This window comes from Danio rerio, chromosome 14 (assembly GCF_052040795.2).
Source record: "Danio rerio strain M-AB ecotype USA chromosome 14, GRCz13ab, whole genome shotgun sequence".
Taxonomy (NCBI): Eukaryota; Metazoa; Chordata; class Actinopteri; order Cypriniformes; family Danionidae; genus Danio; species Danio rerio.
The window spans coordinates 31,138,459-31,145,707 of record NC_141034.1 but is presented as its reverse complement, the minus strand read 5'-3'; the positions used below and the strand labels follow the sequence as shown (position 1 = coordinate 31,145,707).

Here is a 7,249-nt window from a genome sequence, read left to right as displayed (position 1 = left end):
ACTAACGTGACAGTTTCTTGTACTCTCTGCCGTCTTATTAAATCTGGTTCAAAACTAGTACAATCAACACCCAAACTGGCAGCTTGCATGCAAAGAAATGTACTTAAATTAAATAATATGGCAAGTAAGTCAGAAAACAGTTGTTTCCAATCCTTCAAGAGTCCAGGTCTCCATGACCTCTGACCTGGCTTAATAGAGAAAACAAATCATTTGGCATACAGAAAAAGCAATGACACACACAATATTGCAGTTTTACTCTAAAGAGGGATGACACTATAGCAACATTTTTTATAATCTAGGTCCTTAAACATTACTTTTAATAACTGTAATATTATTAATCATAAAGACATAAGAATTTTCTCCTGGATATAAGTTTTCTTCCGGAAAACTCCCGTAATTTAAGCCTCAAGCAGTCAAACTACAGGATGAAGAGAGACAGTAAATGAATTTTAAATCTTATACTTCCTATACAACAAAAAACAATGGTAAAATATGTAGTCAGAAGACTTATACATTTCCAACGATACAAAGTTTCTGTTTATTAGATTAGAATTTAATTGCAATATAGTTTAGTAAACCTAAGCATCTCACTATCTGGACTGTTACAGATTTTTTTTTTTAAGTAACTTAATTTTTCTAGTTATTGCAACTTGTTTTTTTCTAGTTTGCACAACAATTTTTTTTAGTTAGTGCAACTTTTTTAATTACTGCTACTCTATTATTAGCATGATTGCATCACAGCAAAAAAACTGGTACAAACCCTGGCTGGGTAAGTTGGCATTTCTTTGAGAAGTTTGCATGTTCTCCCCGTGTTCACGGGGTTTTCCTCCGGGTGTTTAGATTTTAGTCCAAAGATGTGGTAATTGAGTAAGCTAAACTGGCCATGAATGAAAGTGTATGGGTGTTTCTCGGTGATGGTTTGCAGCTGGAATGGAATCCGCTGTGTAAAACATTTGCTGTTTAAGTTGGCGGTTCATTCCACTGATTATTAAAGGGATTATGCTGAAAAGAAAATTAATAAATTAATATTTTTATATTTAGCACAACCCAATTTTCTATCTAAAGCTACTATATTCTTAGTCATGTTATCTAATTTATTATCAAATACATTACTTTCTGTGTACTTAAGCAAACATTAACTAATTTAGTCTTTTAATGTAAAGAGAAGCATTAAAATAGGAACAATAACAAAGATCATGTAATTCTAAACAACATTGTTCACCATTATGCAATGTTAACTATTGTATTAACTAAAACATTAGAATATGCTTAATAATTGCTTAATATGCTTAATATTAACACAAATTTTAATAATGCTTAACAGATATTAATGTTAAGCATGTAATTCATATTCATTAGAATTTCAATTCCATGTTTCATGATATAACATATTAGATCCATTTATTTAGTAACATGATTAGGCTTCAATAGATATTTGTTGCCATTCAGACAGGTTCATAAGATACGGTAAAAAAAAACTGTCCCACTTCACAGACACAAAGCAGAGCACTTTGGCTCTGGCTTGCTCTTACATAATTATATATTACAAAACCTCAGTAGAAGCTTAACATTTCAATGACAAAGATGGCTAACAAAAATAGCTGCTATGACAATTTTACTAGTTAAAATAACCAGGAATTATGGTTTGTGTCCAGTAAATTAATTTTAGCCAGCTGAAAAAGTCAGCACTCTCCTGAAAACTAGTGCCTGAGAGCACTTCTGCTTCAGTTGAAAATCTTTGATAGCTATGATATAGATTATCTGTGGTACTGTTACTGGTCAATGATAGCTTAGCTATGTTTGCAGTAGATGTTGCTATTCCCGACATTCCTGTCCCTAAGTTGGGAGAAGGCACTGCTCTATCTTCATCTTTAGGCAGGAACACAACATGACCTACTTTAAAAAACCCTTTTTCATTAAATTAGACATTAATTGTAATTTGCTACCATCTGTTTATCCTTAATGGAATAAATACCATGCAAACTCTCTCTCTGAATCTGTAGAACTAATTTTGCAGATAGCTGACACTGTGGTAATCCAGGGATGTCATCTGGTATATGTTTATTAGGATACCAATAATGTTGTAACAGTTGGACAGGGTAAAATTTGGAATGCAGCAGAATGTGAAACAACTTCAGCCCAATCCCAAATGGCACCCTAAACCCTTGTGGTCCTCCACCATGTCCACACTTTCACAATGTAATGCAATTTCGACTGTCAGAGAGAAGTCTGTTTAAAGTTTGCTTTTGAAAGCTAAAGCAATGAATAAAATTGTGAGACAGCAAACCAGTTACTCTTAATGCTTTTCAGGTGTTCTGCCAAGGTCATTTGGAAAGTGTTTATATACAATTTTCTTACAGATTTTCATTTTGTCAATGCATATCATTTGGAAGATATGTACAGTTTTTCAGTGTCACGTCTTGTTGATATGAATACTAAAACAGAGATTTTGTTAAAATAGGGTTGTATTAGTTAACATTAGTTAACATCTGTTTAATGACAAACACAAATTCTACCAGAAAGACCAGGGAGATAAATATGATACTGAATTACATTTATTTAGTGATTATTTAGTGATCATTGGACAAAAGTATCGTTTGACAAATCATAGGATTTCTTTGGTGGAGACCCCTCCATAGCTTGAATTGGAAGCCTTTAGATCAGAGATGACCAAAGTAGGGCCCACACTGTTAGACATTTCAAAGGGTTTTTACAGTAACTTACTGGCAACACTGTTGCCAGTAAGTTACTGTATTTTAGATTTACAGTATACAACTGTAAATCCGTTTACAGCATGTTACTGTAGTGTCTGAAAATGGTTAACTACTGTAAAAACCTAAGTTAACAGTTAGCTACTGTAAACCTTTTAATTTTGTCCTAAATATTTTATAATATAATTGTATTAATATTATTTTAATACTATAGACCTAAAAAAGACACAATTACAAAATATTAACAAAATAAACACTCTTTATTTAAAACATTGGAGATGCTTAAAACAAGCTTAAAAATGTGTAAAAACATTACATTTCAATCATTCAAAATATTTTATTTTGAGAAAAAAAAACATTGAAAATGACAAAGCACATTAACATACATGTACAAAACTAATTTAAGTGTCTGACCTGCATATTGTTGAGAAAAAAAAAAACCCAATTGTACTAAGTACTACTGACATTAAACCAGACACAATTACAAAATATTCCATTCTTTAAAACATTAATAATGCTTAAAGCATTTAAGGAAAATGTGTGAAAATTACATTAAGCAATAAAATCAACACATTAAAATAAATAAATCACACAAAGCACTAGAACATACATGTACAATAAAAATTTAAACTTCTGAATTGCATATTGTTGGAAAAATAAATGTTTGTAACTATTAGCCGACTCAGAAACAACCCAACTTTAAAATATTACTGATTCTGGTGTCAAATGCTCAACAAGGTCTGAATTCACATGTTCAAATGCAATTCATCTTTATTTCTATTGCACTTTTACAATGTAGATCAATGATGTCAAAGCAGCTTAACATAGAAGTTCTTGTAAATTGAAGCTGCTTCAGTCCAGTTTTCAGAATTGAAGCAGTAAATGTCACTGCTGAAAGTCCAAACACTGAAGAGCAAATCCACCGATCCACCAATCGTAGCCAAGCGATCCAGTGGCGACAGTGGCATGGAAGAAACTTCACCAACTGACGAAAGTGTAGAATAAAAGCCCTTGAGAGATACCAGGCTCAGTTGGGCACGACCAGTTCTCCTCTAGCCAAACTTGTGCAAGGCCGCAGTCTAGGCACCGGAGGCTTGAAAGTTCACCAGCAGGTGGTCAGGCTGGCCCATTGGATCAATGCGGAAACTCATTGATCACGTGTGTCTTTTAGGATTCACTCCTCCATGACCACCACAGCATCTGGTCAGGATTTGGCCCAGTCCAGGATTATGAAGAACTCTGGATAAGGACAAACAGACTAACATGAGCATAGAAGAAGCTTGTTTAAAAAAAATAAATCATATACTGGTTAATTATTTTGAAGCATGGCAGCTGGGGGGGGCTAGTTTTCAGCTGGTACTGAGCAACTGGCTCCTGCTCATAACCTGCTCACTACCATGTTTAAAAGATAACTAACCAGAATGTCCTGTTTATTTTTTTCCCTAACAAGGTTTAACAAAAACATTGTAGCATTTGTGATGGGTTGATTCACTGCAGGACAGATTAGACAATTTGTTTTATGTATTCCTAATAAACTAAAACTGACTGAATACTGATACAATTATTGAGAGTGTCTCACCTAATCCAAGTTCTCAGTTAGCTGGTGAAAGAAGGATAACTCACTGTTGTTCATGGTTGTCATTCTCTTCACTGTTAGATCAGAGATGACCAAAGTAGGGCCCACACTGTTAGACATTTCAAAGGTGTCTCACCTAATCCAAGTTCTCAGTTAGCTGGTGAAAGAAGGATAACTCACTGTTGTTCATGGTTGTCATTCTCTTCACTGTTAGATCAGAGATGACCAAAGTAGGGCCCACACTGTTAGACATTTCAAAGGTGTCTCACCTAATCCAAGTTCTCAGTTAGCTGGTGAAAGAAGGATAACTCACTGTTGTTCATGGTTGTCATTCTCTTCACTACTTCTGCCTTCTTCTGGCTCACTCTGGTTGTTGCTGTGCATTTTGTTTCATCCTCTGGAATTATTTATACAAAAATTTTTATTATTTTATTTATTACAAAATATTTAGGCAACATGATATGGGGAAAAAGACATTTAATACATAGACAAATGCATGTATCCCAATACTAATTATTGTATTTTGAAATGTCAGACCCATGACAGACCTCAATCTGCTCAAAAATATTATAAACAAAGATGAAAAAAACCCTACTAAATGGTTTAAAAAAAAAGGGAAAAATATTTTTTATTTAGCTAGCAACTAAACATGTGACACATTTTGTATTAAAAGTAACGTTACTATATTGAGAAACAAATAGATGTACAGTACTTACTATTGTATGAGGTCCAGTTTGCACAGGCAGGCTCCCAGTATTCTATATTGAGACCATAAAAAAGCCAAAAATACAGATAAGAATACCATGCTACAATCCACAACCTCCACACAACTTTTTTTTTTATTTGTTTACCTTGGTTGCTTACTGGTCTTGCTTATTTTTTAAGCATAAGGCTGTGCTGATCAAGATGTTCCTCCGAAATGCTGTTTGTTTCTTCAGACAAAACCTGCTGCTGTGCTCGTGCCATATCTAAACAGAAAAAAATATAATGGTAACAATTATGTTAAACCAAATGTCAAGAGTTGTGATAAAAAAATAATTAGCAAACAATAAATAGCAAAAAGGTGGTTATTAGCATAATGCATAGAGGTAAAGTTGGTTTTATATTAGCAGATTCAGACTTCCCCCTTAATAATTTAATTTCATAAAAGTATTATTTGCAAACTCTAAATAGCGAAATCATTTTAGCAGCTAATGACTATCAAAGTACAACATGCTCACGGTCAAATAAACAGTGTTAATGTTGATTTCAAGTCATACTGGCATGCTAATTCTGATCGAATATTCAAAGTAACATGGTAAACAGTATAGAGTCTTCTAAATGAACGAATGTGTGAATATAAAACCAACTTTACCTCTATGCATATTGTACAGATTTACGTTAACGTTCTTATAGGTTACGTCGCGATGTTATTTTCTCAAGCTAACGTTATAAGTTACTCTAAACCAGAGAAAAATAAGTTCACAACATCTAATATATATAGTATAAATCAATATAAGTTAAACATTGCACGTTAAAATGAGTTTGAGTCCAATTCAGTATAAACTTAGCTCAGTTTAGCTAACAGTTAACATTACCATTTTAAGATCGCTTCAGCCAATATTGCCGAGCAAACAAATGCTAAAAGAGGTGCTCAAATCAATGTCGAGTGTTGTCAGCACAGACAGACGCGCTTTTACCTGGATTATTTGATGGTCTTTCATTCATATTCTTCTGGGGGAAAACACTCTCTGCCGGACCGTTGTCTCGTGCTAAGTGTCCTCCAAAACTGTCTGCATACCTCTGGTTCCCTCCTAAACCAAAACCCGCTGCAACACCGGTTCCTATGTAAATAAATAAAAAGATATGACGAGAACAATGGCTAATAGTCATAAACAGTCTTATTTAAAATAATAGTAGTGTTAATGTAATAAATTAAATAAAGGTAACATCTTAATAGATGATATATTTCTCAAATGGGCGAAATAACGCCAAGCCAGAGAAAATAATAATAGCCAACTTTATACTTTACTTTGTTCTATTCTCGTCCACAAAACATTCTGTAAAATGAAACACTGCCTCAGCTTACCAGAGTAAAGTTTGTTAAATCCAGTATGTTCTTCAGGCACACTAATAAATTGTCCTCCAGAATTGCTCCAGGTTCCTCAGGCAAAATGTGGTGCAGAGTAGTGGAATTGCGCAAGGTGGCGTTGAAGCAGTTGTGGAAAATACAGTATAATACACGTATTTTTACAAATACAGTACATCGCTGTATATGTTGTTCGACGTCACACTAAATTCCCATAATGCAACGGTAAATACAGTTATTTACCGTAAAAGGAATTTGCAGTATTACACTGGGTGAAATACAGTAAATAACTGTGTAATTTACAGAAATGTCTAACAGTGCACAGGCAAAAGCTGGCCCATGGTAACCTTTGATTTGGCCCACCATCCTATCAGAAAAGAGAGGGAGAATGATGGAGAGGTGATTGGAACGAATGCCTTTGACAGAAATCATAATTTCAAATTCAACGTAACATTTTGATTCTTTGTTTTATTGCTAAGCTAAAAACTGAAATTAAATGATCCAATTAAAATGTTATAAATGAATCAAACTTTTTAAATGTAAGATATATTAAAATCAAGGTATAGGCAGGAGCCGCTTGACTAGTGTATTCCACATTAAACTCTATTGTGTTATAAATGGGATTGTTTATATTTTTACTGTTATAAGTTGATTATTACATGTTATGTTACAATGACACATTAATTAATATGATTTAAAGTACTGTTTTTCAGTTATTTTTAAATATTACCAAATAAAATTATCCATGGCGAATATTACATACGGTTTGGTATATATATTAGGCCCACAGCCCTCAATCAAGTTTGCTTTTTGGCCCTTTCTAGGAAAAAGTTTGGGCACCCATGCTTTAGATCCAGCTATGACTGCCGAGGAAGAAGACAAGGGCAGTGCCTA

At 33.8% G+C, this 7,249-nt stretch overlaps 1 long non-coding RNA gene across 1 annotated transcript; it reads right to left on the bottom strand.

Moving 5' to 3' along the window:
- Positions 1-2,952: 2,952 nt before the first annotated feature.
- LOC137487591 (uncharacterized) lies at positions 2,953-7,026 on the bottom strand. The gene is made up of 6 exons (XR_015507531.1): positions 6,356-7,026; positions 5,967-6,110; positions 5,139-5,255; positions 5,004-5,045; positions 4,601-4,684; positions 2,953-3,950 (listed from the first exon to the last, which is right to left on the bottom strand). It is a non-coding gene; the product is annotated as an uncharacterized LOC137487591 (long non-coding RNA).
- Between the last annotated feature and the right edge of the window lie 223 nt (positions 7,027-7,249).